This window comes from Plecotus auritus, assembly GCF_963455305.1.
Source record: "Plecotus auritus genome assembly, chromosome: 15".
Taxonomy (NCBI): Eukaryota; Metazoa; Chordata; class Mammalia; order Chiroptera; family Vespertilionidae; genus Plecotus; species Plecotus auritus.
In genome coordinates, this window is record NC_137781.1 from 12,045,323 (window position 1) to 12,059,659 (window position 14,337).

General features: G+C 47.4%; 1 protein-coding gene across 2 annotated transcripts in view; it reads right to left on the reverse strand.

Annotated features, from left to right (window-relative positions):
- The window catches only part of BLM (BLM RecQ like helicase), a 90,199-nt gene that overhangs the window by 16,145 nt on the left and 59,717 nt on the right, over positions 1 to 14,337 (reverse strand). The window lies entirely within an intron of this gene.

The window sequence follows — 14,337 nt, forward strand, 5'->3', positions numbered from 1 at the left end:
CCTGGGAGCCTTATTTTTGGGGGATGTCTTATATTTCACTCAGAAGGAAACCTGTAAGTAGGTCTTATTTTTGGAGGATCTTTTATTTTCGGGGAACACGGTAGATAGGATTATTTGGGACTGATTTTTCTTTTTCTTTTAATTTAATAAATCTTTATTGTTCAGATTACAACTGTTTCTCTTTTTTCCCCCCATAGCTCCCCTCCACCCAGTTCCCACCCCACCCTCTGCCCTTACCTCCCCCCCCACTGTCCTCATCCATAGGTATATGATTTTTGTCCAGTCTCTTCCTGCACCCCCAATACCCCTTTCCCCCTGAGGATTATCAGTCCACTCCCTTTCTATGCCCCTGACCCTATTATATTCACCAGATTATTCTGTTCATCAGGTTTTTAATTCACTTGATTTTTAGGTTCACTTGTTGATAGATATGTATTTGTTGTTCATAATTTTTATCTTTACTTTTTTCTTCTTCCTCTTCTTTAAGAATACCTTTCAGCATTTCATATAATACTGGTTTGGTGGTGATGAACTCCTTTAGCTTTTTCTTATCTGTGAAGCTCTTTATCTGCCCTTCAATTCTGAATGATAACTTTGCTGGGTAGAGTAATCTTGGTTGTAGGTTCTTGCTATTCATCACTTTGAATATTTCTTGCCACTCCCTTCTGGCCTGCATAGTTTCTGTTGAGAAATCAGCTGACAGTCGTATGGGTGCTCCCTTGTAGGTAATTAACTGTTTTTCTCTTGCTGCTTTTAATATTCTCTCTTTGTCTTTTGCTCTTGGCATTTTAATTATGATGTGTCTTGGTGTGGTCCTCTTTGGATTCCTCTTGTTTGGGGTTCTGTGCGCTTCCTGGACTTGTAAGTCTATTTCTTTCACAGGTGGGGGAAGTTTTCTGTCATTATTTCTTCAAATAGGTTTTCAGTATCTTGCTCTCTCTCTTCTTCTGGCACCCCCATAATTCGGATGTTGGTATACTTGAAGTTGTCCCAGAGGCTCCTTACACTATCTTCAAGTTTTTGGGTTCTTTTTTCTTTTCCAGTTGAGTGTTTTTTGCTTCTTTGTATTTCAACTCTTTGACTTGATTCTTGCGTTCCTCTAGACTGCTATTGGGTCTCTGTATAATATTTTTACTTCAGTCAGTGTATGTTTAATTTCTAGTTGGTCCTTTTTCATATCCTCGAGGGTCTTGCTAAATTTATTGGCCTTTTCTAGGATATTCTTGAAAAACCTTATAACCATGGTTTTGAATTCTATATTCAGTAATTTGCTTTCCTCCATTTCTTTCATTTGTGATGTTTCTTTGTCTCCACATTTTCGCTGCTTCTCTGAGTTGGTAGGGTAGCTTTGTGTGCTAGGTGTCCTATAAGACCCAGTGGCTCAGCCTCCCCAGTTACCTGAGGTGGACACTCTTGGTTCACCCCTTTGTGGACTGTGTGTACAGCCTTGTTGTAGTTAAGCCTTGATTGTTGTTGGTATCACTGGGAGGAATTGACCTCCAGGCCAGCTGGCTGTGAGGATCAGCTGTGTCTACCGGGGCCGATTTTTCTTGACCTTGTTACAATGGCCACAAACTGCTTACTGGACATGCTGCATAGCTGTGTTTCTGGGATTTCTTCTCACCGGACCCTCAGTCAGTTCCTTTGTTTATGGTATCATATGATGTGCACTCACTTTCTTTGCGTTCTCGTCTCCAGAGTTGCTGATATTAATCTGATGCCAGTTTGGTTTTGGTTTCTGATTTTACTTTCCCAAACTTTCAGGACCATCAATAAAGAGGTCCAGAATAAGCCACTGTGACATAAAAATTATTGAGCAGAAGAAATCTCAAGCACAGACCCCCCAAGGAATTCAATCAACTGTCATAAATCCCCTCCCTGGGAGCAACCAGGGATGACTGATCCTTATCATCGAAGATCCACATTTAAACAAGACACTGTCACATATATTTAAAAATAAATAAACAGACACTGTCACACATAAAAACATGATATCTTCCTACCATCTATTCTCTTAAGGGCCTATTTATCTTTCAAAAAAATCATCTGTTTTCCTTAAGTGGCCTTTCTCCCCCTCCTTCCCTTCAGGTGGTATTTAAGCCCCAAAGGCTAAACAACCCTTAAGGGTTACATTTTTCTGTGAACTCCCTTACATACATGATTAAATCTGTCTTTTGACAGTTTAATTTGCAGGCCCCCTCCGCTACTAAACCTAACAGGGTAGAGAAAAATTTTCCTCTCTAATATTTCTTTACTCTTGGTATTCTTTTTTATTTTTCTTACGTTTGGTATTCTTTTTACTTCTGTTTTTATTTGTTTTCTTTTTTTCATTCTTATTCTTGGTATTCTTAGATCTCATAAACCATTTGATTTGGCATTCAGTGGGCATTTTAATCTGAAGGCCTTTTGCTTTTCCACTCTGGGAAATTTCCTTCATCATTGGTTTAATAATTCCCTCTATTTCCTATTTCAAAAATTTTGTCAGATTTCATATCTCCTAAGAATAGATCTATATTTTTTCCATGTATTTTTTGCTCAGATCTTAGAAGATTTTCTAGACTTCGTCTTCCAACCTTTCCATTAAATTTACTCTGTCAACCATTTAAAAAATTTTGTAGTGCTTTCTCAGTGTTTTTTTTCTTTTTCAAACATTCTATTATTATTGAAGACTTTGTGAGGATACTAATTAAGAGTGTCCTCTCCTTTCTCCCCAAAGCTATTGCCTACTTACTTAGCTATCTCTAGCCCCAGGGTGAAATACTCTATTTGGTCTTTCTCTTGATTGTCCATTTATACTTAATCTTCATGGACCAGGTTAAACTATTTAGTGGACTTCCTGTGTTCTTTTATATCTAGGTCTATGTCCCCCCCAAATTCCTTCCCTGAATGGGGATATTCAGTCATTAGGTTTGCTTTAGAATAAGTAGGTAGGATCAGACTTTAGGTGGGTTGGGTGCCCCCACCCACCATGCTAACACAGCTGCCTTTCTTTTCTTTGTCTTCCTTTCCCTCCCTCCCTCCCTTCCTTTCTCTCTCCCTCTCTCCCTTCCTTAAATTATTTTTTAAAAATATATTTTTACTGATTTCAGAGAGGAAGGAAGAGAGAAAGAAACATTAATGATGAGAATCATTGATCGGCTGCCTCCTGCATGCCCCCAACTGGGGATCAAGCTCACAACCCAGGCATGTGCCCTTGACCAGAATCGAACCTGGGACTCCTCAGTCCACAGGCCCAGGCTCCATCCACACAATCAAATCGACTAGGGCTCAGCTGACTTTCTAGTCATCAGGCAATTCATTTATTTTTGTTTTAGAATCAGGCTGGTATTTGATGCAGTTCTTTGGTGGACAGACTCTTTTTAACTGCCCCCTCCTATTTTTCCTATTTTGGGCTCCCCTGATTTCACTCCCAGTCCCTGGGTTCAGACTTCAAGCCTGAGGCTTACTGATAAGGGGTTTTGCCTGGTTGATAGTCCCTCCCTTGCTTTAACTCTCTCCTACAATTTATTTACCATCGTGGTTTACTGTGCTTCATTCCATTTGTCAACATGCTTCCATCCATTTCCTCAATCTAATGATGATCTCTCTCTGGTTCTCTATGCCACTGCAGATTTAATTCCTCATTTTATTTCCTTACTATTATTTTAACAGAGTGTCAAGCAAAAAAGGAAGAAAGATACTTATGCTCAGGCTGCCATCTTGAACTGAAAGTCAACGGGTAATTCTCTAAGCAAGTTATATTCTACTCAGACTAAACTATATAAGCTTTATTTTATTTTTTTGTATGTGAGAACTCCTCATCTTAGTGACATAAATTCTATAAAAATAATTAGCATAGCCCTGGCTGGTGTGGCTCAGTTGATTGAGCACTGTCCCATGCACTGAAAAGCTGGTTTCATTCCAGGTTGTGGGCTCGAGCCCCAGTCAGGGTTGCATGCAGGAGGCAGTGATCTATGTTTCTCTCTCACATCAATGTTTCTCTCGTTCTCCTTTCCTCTCTAAAACTCAATTTCAAAAACACACACTGCTAGAGAGTGGGAATTTTTGAGCACTCCAGAGAGGCCATGGACCATGCCCCAGATAGAGTTGTCAGTGCTGACACCAGGCCAGGCCTTGAGATATGGTCTCATGGCCCCTTCCCAGCTGCACCTCACAAAATAGCCTTGCAAGATAGAACACTGTCAGCTTTCTGAAGAACAGGATGACCCTGTGAATAACAGGGTCATCAATGGCATGACCCTGACGATGCTTGGGAAAAACTGTTTTGTCTTGGGTTACTTGCTCTGCAAAAACAGGATGTGGTTAATGTGCTTAAAAGTGGTCCTGCACAAAGGGTCGGGGCTGCTCTCTGGACTCCCTGTGTGGAGAAAGGCAGAGCAGTCACCAGCCTGCTATTAAAGGCTCCCTAAATTTTAATTTGGTCTGGACTCTAGTGGTCATTCACTTGCGTTCACTCCACAACATTTGGAGGCCCCAGCGAGATAACCAGCCTTTGACTGGTCCTGTGACTGGAGCCCACCGGGGTCCCCAGACTCTCCGACCTAGGGGGAGATCTCTGAGAAATGTTCCTCAGCCCCGGGACTGGTAAGGGGTCGGAGACCCCGCCTGCTAAATTTCCCGATTGACTCTGATTGGAGCTGCCTGGATCTGGTTCTTACTGGTAAGAAACTTATTCCTGGTTCTGTGGGCGCCCATGTAGGGTCTCTGGAAGGCTGGACAAAGCGCTACTTCCAAGACCAGATCCCGGTGCACGACGGTACCTGGTCATCCTCAGTTGGTTGTCATTGTTATTCTGTTATTGTGGTCTAATTATCTCTATCATTAGAATTGTGGTCTAATTGTCTCTATCATTAGAATGGGTCAGTCTGCTTCATATTCTTCTGTCTGTACTCCCCTGCAATGTCTTTTTAAAAATTTTCAGGAATTCAAGCGGCGAGCGGATGATTATGGAGCCTCCGTTAACGCTTTTGATTTACAGAAATTTTGTGAGCGGGAATGGCCGACTTTCCCATATCCCAGTGAGTGGCCCCTGGAGGGGTCCACTGATCTAGGACTGGCATATAACATCCAACGTGCCGTTTTTGACAATCCCGGCCACCCGGATCAAATTCCTTATATCCAAATTTGGATAGACATTTTGACTGACAATCCCAAGTGGCTCCAGGACTGCCAAAACCCCCCCCAGAATAAGGAAAAATTGGGACAGAGACGGAGATGGACTATCCTCCTCACTAAACCTCCCATCACTAAACCTCATCAGGCAATTCTAGTCATCAGGCAATTCATTTATTTTTGTTTTAGAATCAGAGAAACCCAGGGGAAGCCGGCTGCGCCAGTGCTGCGGGGAGGGCGGGAAGGAGAGAGAGAGGGGGCGGAGGCCCGGGACGGAAACAGGGAAGTGCTGGCGCAGGTGCGCCGCTGCGTGCTGGCCTGGAGGCCTGAGCCGCTGCCCCGTCCCGAGACTGAAAAACAGCCTCCTGTCCTTCCACCACCCCTGGAGGACCCCCTCTTGATGGAACCTTCCCCGTATCCATCTGCCCCAATTGCGGGTCCCCCTGAAGGCCCAATGAGTCCGCCCCACACCCATAGCGGGACTGAGTATAGACCCCATCATTCAGACCCTTCCCCTGATTCCTCAGGGGTCCCGATGCTGCCCCTGCGTCAGATAACTCCGGTAGCAGAGGATGGCAGGCTGTTTATGGCTTATGCCCCTTTCACGACTAGTGACCTGTGTAACTGGAAGAATCAGAATCCCTCGTTCTCTCAGAATCCCCAGGGACTCATCTCTCTTTTGGAGTCTGTATTTTTTACCCATCAGCCCACCTGGGACGACTGTCAGCAACTCCTCCAGACTCTGTTCACTTTGAAAGAGAGAGAAAGAGTGAGAGCGGAGGGGAGAAAACTGGTCCTCGGACCAGATGGTCAGTCAGTGTCAGACCCGGCGCGGCTGGAGTCCGTTTTTCCACTCTCCCGACCCCCGTGGGACCCCAACTCAGATCGAGGTAAGGAGGCTCTTGATTGGTATCGCCAGACTCTGCTGAGGGGAATCCGAGCAGCTGCGCGGAAGCCCACCAATCTGTCTAAGGTAACTGAAACTGTACAGGGACCGGATGAATCCCCGGGCGCGTTTCTAGTATGCTTGTGTGAAGCCTACAGGCTCTACACCCCCATAGACCCAGAGGTGCCAGAAAACAGGCGGGCAGTTAACATTGCTTTCGTGTCCCAGTCGGCCCCAGACATAAGGAAAAAGTTACAAAAGTTAGAAGGCTTTGAGGGAAAGGTGCTGTCGGAATCGGTTGAGGTAGCACAGAAGACGTTCAACTATAGAGAAGACCCCGGTGAGCTAACCACAAAGATGACACAGGTTTTATTAACCATAAACAGGGCAACAGGAGACGGGAGGAAAGGAAACCAGAAAGGAAGAGGAGCAAGGCCTGGGGACAAGCGCCCTCGGCGATCGGGGCTGGGGAAGAACCAGTGTGCCTATTGCAAAGGAGAAGGCCACTGGCAAATGAATGCCCCCAGCGGGCGCCTGGCCCCGGTGTTAGTCGAAGAAGTGGACTGACGGGGCCAGGGCTCCGTCTTTACTAGCCCCCAGAAGCCCAGGGTCACTTTGCAAGTTGGGGGCAAACCAGTAGATTTCCTTATTGATATCGGAGCCACGTTCTCCGTCTTACAACAAGCGGAAGGTCCAGTGTCTAAGGAATGAACCTCTATTCAAGGAGCTACCAGGAAGACAAAATCATATCCGTGGACTCAGGCCCGAATAACCAATTCAGGGGCTGGGACGGTGACCCACTCATTCCTAGCGATGCCAGAATGTCCTTACCCCTTACTAGGATGGGACCTCCTCAGCAAATTACAAGCCACCATCTCATTTCAGGGGAAGGGAGCAAAAGTAGCCCTTAATGTCAGACCTGACACCGTGCTCCTGACGTGTCCGTTAAGCGAGGAATACCTCCTCACCGAGGATCCCGGGGAGACTATGTCGGCCCAAAGCGCCTCACTGCTCCAAGAACTACAGCAAAAGATACCAGGAGTATGGGCTGAAAGCAATCCCCCTGGGTTGGCAACTCACAGGCCCCCGATTATAGTACAGCTCACTAGTACTGCTGTTCCAATACGGGTTAAGCAATACCCCATAAGTCAGAAGGCCAGGAAGGGCATCGCAGTACATATAAAAAGACTGAAGGAGGCCGGGATATTGGTGCCTTGTCACTCCCCGTGGAATACACCTTTGCTCCCTGTACAAAAACCTGGGACGGAGGATTTCAGGCCAGTTCAGGATTTAAGAGAAGTCAACAAGAGGGCAGAGACTATACACCCAACAATACCCAACCCTTATACCCTCCCGAGCCTGTTACCGCCGAGTCATCAAATATATACAGTCCTGGACTTAAAGGATGCCTTTTTCTCCTTGCTGCTGGCCCCGTCCAGCCAGCCCATTTTTGCATTTGAGTGGACGGACCCTGAAGAAGGGGAATGGGGACAGCTGACCTGGACCCAGTTGCCCCAGGGATTTAAGAACTCTCCTACTCTGTTTGATGAGGCTCTCAGCCAGGACTTAGGCACGTTCCGGAAAGAACATCCAGAGGTCACCCTACTCCAGTATGTAGACAACCTCCTCCTTGCCGCGGCGACTCAGAGTAAGTGCTGGGAAGCCACTGAGACCCTGTTGAGGACTCTAGACAAATTGGGGTACCGGCTGTCCGCTAAGAAAGCCCAACTTTGCACCCCGAAAGCCACTTACCTGGGGTATGAACTCAGCAAAGGAAAGAGAACTTTATCTGCTAGTCCAGTGGTCGGCAAACTGCGGCTTGCGAGCCACATGCGGCTCTTTGGCCCCTTGAGTGTGGCTCTTCCACAAAATACCATGGCCTGGGCGAGTCTATTTTGAAGAAGTGGCGTTAGAAGAAGTTTAAGTTTAAAAAATTTGGCTCTCAAAAGAAATTTCAATCGTTGTACTATTGATATTTGGCTCTGCAGACTAATGAGTTTGCCGACCACTGCGCTAGCCGAATACAGGCTATTTTGAAAATCCCTGTCCCCAAAACAAAGAAGCAGGTGCGGGAATTCCTAGGGGCAGTAGGATATTGCCGCCTTTGGATATTAGGTTTTGCAGAGATGGCAAAACCCCTATACACCTGCACCGGGGGAAAGATAGAAGAACTAAACTGGACTGAAAATGAAACTAAGGCCTTTCAGGACCTTAAACAAGCCTTAGTCAGTGCACCAGCATTGGCGCTGCCAGACCTCACTAAGCCATTCCAGTTGTATGTGGCAGAATCGCGAAGGAGGTGCTAACCCAGCTCTTAGGGCCGTGGAAAAGGCCTGTGGCATATTTACCCAAGAGACTAGATCCTGTAGCTGCAGGATGGCCAGGCTGCCTGAGGGCGGTAGCAGCCACAGCCGTACTGGTCAAAGAAGCCTCAAAGCTCACCCTTGGGCAGGACTTGCAGGTAGTGGCCCCCCATGCCGTGGAAACCCTTCTGCGAAGCCCACCTGAGCATTGGCTTTCAAATGCCCGTATTACCCAGTACCAAGTGCTCCTGCTCGACCCTCCGCGGGTGAGTTTTCTTAAGACAGCAGCTCTAAACACTGCAGCCTTGCTGCCGGATGATGATCCCGAACAGCCCCTCCACAACTGCGTTGAAACCCTGTCCTCGCTGTAAAATCTTCGGGAGGACCTGACTGACCAACCCCTCCAAGACCCGGATGAGACTTTGTACACAGATGGGAGCAGCTTCCTGGACGGAGGGACCAGGTATGCAGGAGCAGCGGTCGTGACAGCCGATAAGGTAATCTGGGCACAGGCGTTGGGGCACGGGACATCGGCTCAGAAGGCAGAATTAATTGCCCTCACCCAAGCATTGCAGTGGGCAAAAGGAAAAACAGTAAACATATATACTGACAGCCGATATACCTTTGCTACGGTTCATGTCCATGGGGCCCTATATCAGGAAAGGGGACTCCTGACATCAGGGGGAAAGGAAATAAAAACCGTCCCGGACATCCTCGCCCTCCTGACAGCCCTCTGGCTGCCAAAGGCAGTAGCAGTCATACACTGCAAGGGACACCAATCAGCTGACACTCCGGAGGCGCGAGGAAACGCATTTGCAGATAAAACAGCAAAAGAGGCAGCCCCAAAACCAGTGGGGCCTCTACATATCCTGCCCGCTCTCCCGACGAAGGTTTTCGAAGAGACCCCCTATTCAGAGACTGATAACGAACTGGGAAAGAAACTTGAGGTTAAGGAGGTATCTGGAGGATGGAGAGAATTACCGGACACCAGACTGTTCATTCCGGAGGCCCTGGGAAGGGAATTTATTTCTCAGGTCCATCAGAGCACCCATCTAGGGGGAACCAAGCTGGTAGAATTGCTTAAACGAGACTATTATATCCCTAAGCTCTTCCAGGTCTCGAGGACATTGCAAGGAGATGCCAGGTCTGTGCACAGGTAAACCCTGGAAAACACTCCCCCTTGGCCCAAGGAACCAGACTCAGAGCAAGAAGTCCTGGAGAACATTGGGAAGTAGACTTTACAGAATTGCCCCCAGGGCAGGGAGGATATCGATACCTGCTTGTTTTTATTGGCACATTCTCTGGCTGGCCAGAAGCTTACCCTACCAAGTCTGAAGAAGCACAGATAGTAGTTAAGAAATTAGTCTTGAGATCCAAGATGGCGGCGTAAACACCTAAACTGCTGCCTCACACAACAATTTCAAAACTACAACTAAAAGACAAAACATCTATCACCCAGAACCACGGGGAAGCTGGCTGAGTGGAAGTTCTACAACTAGAAGGAAAGAGCAAACAGCATTGAGGGGTGCACAAGCGCTGAAAAGCTGAGGTACAGAGGCGCGCGAATCGGGCTGGCGACGGGCGACTGGGAGCGCTGCTGTTTTCAACCTGAAGGGAGATAAGCTCCCAATTACTCCAAACTCCAGTTTCTGGGGAGACGCGGGGGACCCAAACTCCTACGGGGAGAAGCTGGACTGTCTGCCGTGGGGTTGGAAAGTGAGGGAGGCTTGCTTGCAGGGCTGCGCGCAGGAACAATTGTTTATTGTGCTGGGGCGCGGGACGTGGGGACACGGTCGGAGAGGAAGAGTCGCAGAGCCAGCTTACTGGCAGCCATCGCTGTTTGCCACGCCCTAGCCTAGTCACGCCCTGAGACCCCGCCCCGCACAATCTACGAACCCACCCAAGCTCCAAGCAGCGGCTTTAGCATATGAATGGCCTGCCCTATCGCAGCTTAACCTAGCAAACTTGCAGCCCAAGTCAGACAGCTCCAAAACCTCCAAACCCCAAGCAAAGAGGAGAAAACTGTAGTTCTTGCTGTAGCTCCTGCTGGGTGGCCTCAGACAGTAGCTGACCTGCACCCCATTGGAGATCCAGAAGCCAGTGTACCTAGTGGTCAGTGTGAGACACCAGATTTCAACTCCTCACATCCATAAGTGATACATTCAAGAGGCAGACTCAGTGAGCACCAAAGCCCCACTGAAACAAGTCCTGCACCATAAGCGTGTCTCCAGCGCAGCAGTTCTTCCATTATAGACACAGCGGGTCCTCACAGCCAATTGGCCTGGAGGTCAATTCCTCCCAGTGTACCAACAGCAATCAAGGCTTAACTACACCAAGACTTTGCACTCAGCCCACAAAGGGGTGTACCAAAGGCGTCCACCTCAGGTGATTGGGGAGGCTGAGCTACTGGCCCCTATAGGTCACCTACCACACAAAGCCACTCCATCAACACAGTGAAGCAGCAAAATGAGGAGACAAAGAAACATGTCACGAATGAGAGAAATGGAGGAAAGCAAACTAATGGACGACATAGAGTTCAGAACCACATTTATAAGGTTACTCAAGCATCTTCTAAAAACCACCGAGAAACTTGATGAGACCTCCGAGGAGCTTAGTGAGACCTTCAAGGACCTTAATGAGAATGCCAAAAAAATAGAAAAGGACCAGTCAGAAATTAAGCATACACTGTCTGAAATAAAGAATATACAGAAACTCAACTGTAGATCAACGTACCCCAAGAATCAAACCAAAGATCTGAAATATGAGGAAACAAAAAACACCCAACCAGAAAAACAAAAAGAAAAAATCCAAAAATATGAAGATAGTGTAAGGAGCCTCTGGGACAACTTTAAGCGTACCAACATCCGAATTTTTGGGGTGCCAGAAGAAGAGAAAGAGCAAAATATTGAAAACCTATTAGAAGAAATAGTGACAGAAAACTTTCCCCACCTGGTGAAAGAAATAGACTTACAAGTTCAGGAAGCGCACAGAACCCCATACAAGAGGAATCCAAAGAGGACCACACCAAGACACATCATAATTAAAATGCCAAGGGCAAAAGACAAAGAGAGAATCTTGAAAGCAGCAAGAGAAAAACGGTTAGTTACCTAGAAGGGAGCACCCATACGACTGTCAGCTGATTTCTCGGCAGAAACTATGCAGGCCAGAAGGGAGTGGCAAGAAATATTCAAAGTGATGAACAGCAAGAACCTACAACCAAGATTACTCTACCCAGCAAAGCTATCATTCAGAGTTGAAGTTCAGATAAAGAGCTTCACAGACAAGAAAAAGCTAAAGGAGTTCATCACCACCAAACCAGGATTACATGAAATGCTGAAGGGTGTTCTTTAAGAAGAGGAAGAAGAAAAAGGTAAAGATAAAAATTATGAACAACAAAATGACATCAAATACATACCTACCAACAAGTGAATCTAAAAATCAAGTGAATAAAAAATCTGAAGAACAGAACGGACTGGTGAATATAATAGAATCAGGGACATAGAAAGGGAGTGGACTGACAATTCTCAGGGGGGAAGGGGTGTGAGGGGTGCGGGAAGAGACTGGACAAAAAGCTTACATCTATGGATAAAGACAAGGGCGGGGGGTAAGGGCATGGGGTGGGGTGGGGAATCAGGTGGAGGGGAGCTAGGGCGAAAAAAACAGGAACACCTGTAATAATCTGAACAATAAAGATTTATTAAAAAAAAAAGAGAAATTAGTCTCAGAAATTATCCCCAGGTTTGGCCTACCTGTTGCGATGGGGTCCGACAATGGCCCGGCATTCATTGCCCACATCACTCAACTATTGGCAAAAAATATTAGGCGTAAGTTGGAAATTACACTGTATCTATAGACCTGAGAGTTCAGGGCAGGTAGAGAGGATGAATTGGACCCTAAAGGAAACCTTAACAGAATTAAAACTGGAGACTGGTGAAAACTGGGTAAGCCTCCTTCATTTTGCCCTACTCCAGCCCGTTGTACCACTTACGTAAAGGGCCTTACCCGCTTTGAGATTCTGTTTGGCCGGTCCCCACCGCTGCTTCCCAAGCTAGGGGAGGAAGTATTGGCATCCCTTTCTAATCACGACCTCCTAAAGTCCCTACAGGCCTTACAGTTGAGTTCCAGACTTAACCACCAGCTGATCCGAGAGGCTCACTGAGACCCATCCCCTGGGACTACACCTGCACCACCTGCATTTCAACCAGGAGACCTAGTGTGGGTGCGGAAGCACGAGCCATCATCCTTGGAGGCCAGGTGGACCGGACCCTTCACTGTTGTCCTCAGCACCCCATCAGCGGTGAAGGTTGCGGGGAAAAAGTACTGGATACATCGAACTCAAATCAAGAAGGCGGAATCAGAGGACCAGCCGGGGAGATGGACCATCCAGTGTACCAAGGACCCCCTGAAAATCTGACTCCGAAGGCAGTCCTGATCCTGATGTGCCTGTGGCCTGTCACAGCGAGTAATCCCCACCTGAGGGCTAATTACACATGGGAACTGACCCGGACTGTGGATGGGACTGTTATAGGTCATACCATGACCCCAGGGCCCCCCTCAATAGAAGCTGACTTATACTGATTATTTGGGGAAACTTGGAGAAAGCCAGAATGCAATGCCCCCTACATCTCCCCAGTAGCATATGGGGCATATCATGTAGGGACGGGTTATGGGTGTGGCACCCTCCAATTAGAACGAGGACTTTGGCAAACTCAACATTATGTCTGCACAGCCAAAGGTAGCCCTGAATGTGGAACTGACGGGGACTATTACTGTGCCCAATGGGGTTGTGAGACTATGGCACTGTGGACTAACAGAGATCCTGCCATCCGGTTCAAGAGAATAGTCTGCCCAGGGGCCCCTTCCAAAAACTGTATGGTAGGAGACTGAAATCCCGTTGTTATCACGCCCCTAAATTGGTGGGAGAGTTACTGGGATGCGGGAAAAACTTGAGGACTGAGACTGTATGTAGCTGGGAGGGATCCCAGGGTCCTTTTCACCCTCCAGAGAACCCAGCAGACCCAAAGGAAAAACCCCATCGGGCCTTTAAGACCCTTAGACCAGGGGCTGCCTCCAATACAGCCACTTAGGTCCCGTCCCACACCACCACCTCCTACCCGGAACAATACTGAGTTAACTCCTCTCTGACCAAGGTGACAGTGGCCCTTGTTCCTAAGACTCAAACCAGGCCGGAGACCTATCCTGGACACTCTGGATGCAGTCTTTAACTTTTTAAATCAGACCACCAGAGACTGTTGGTTGTGTTTAAACCCAGAACCCCCCTACGACGTTGGGATAGGGGCAAAGTCCACTGTTGGTTCAGATTCATCAGACATTAGAAATGTTTCAATTGCAAACCCCCCACAAGGGATGTGCAGATGGGGGCACACCCCAAAATCAACCCTTGGGGATTTCCAGGGACGAGGTACTTGTGTTATGTCCTCAGAGTTAGATTTATCAAAATCCCCCTACGGTGAATCCTGTTCCTCAGTACTGAGGTTTGGTCAGGACAATGAAGAGGAGACAGACCGGTACCTAGTGGCCCCTGAAGGTACCTGGTTCGCGTGCACCACAGGAATCACCCCTTGTGTCTCTCCTCTGACACTGATGCACCACGCAAGCCTTCCTTACGCATCTTAGCTCACATCCTACCCCAGGTATATTACTATTCTGGGGAGGGAGGGCGCAAGCACCTGGGTCTAGCCCCTAGGCGAGTTCGTAGATCCCCGGTAATTGCCCCCTGCTTGTCGGTCTGGAAATAGCCAGATCAGCTGCAGTAGGCACTGCAGGACTGGTCATGGGGGAAAAAAACTTTAAGGAACTTAGCAGCCAAGTAGATTTAGACTTAAGCACCCTAGAGGAGAATGTAAACCGACTAGAGGATTCTCTCAGTTCGTTAGCAGAAGTAGTCTTACAAAATAGAAGGGGTTTAGACTTATTATTCATGAAGCAATGAGGACTCTGTATGGCCTTAGGAGAAACTTGCTGTTTTTATACCAGCCATTCCGGGGTCATCAGAGAAAGCCTAAGTCAACTCAG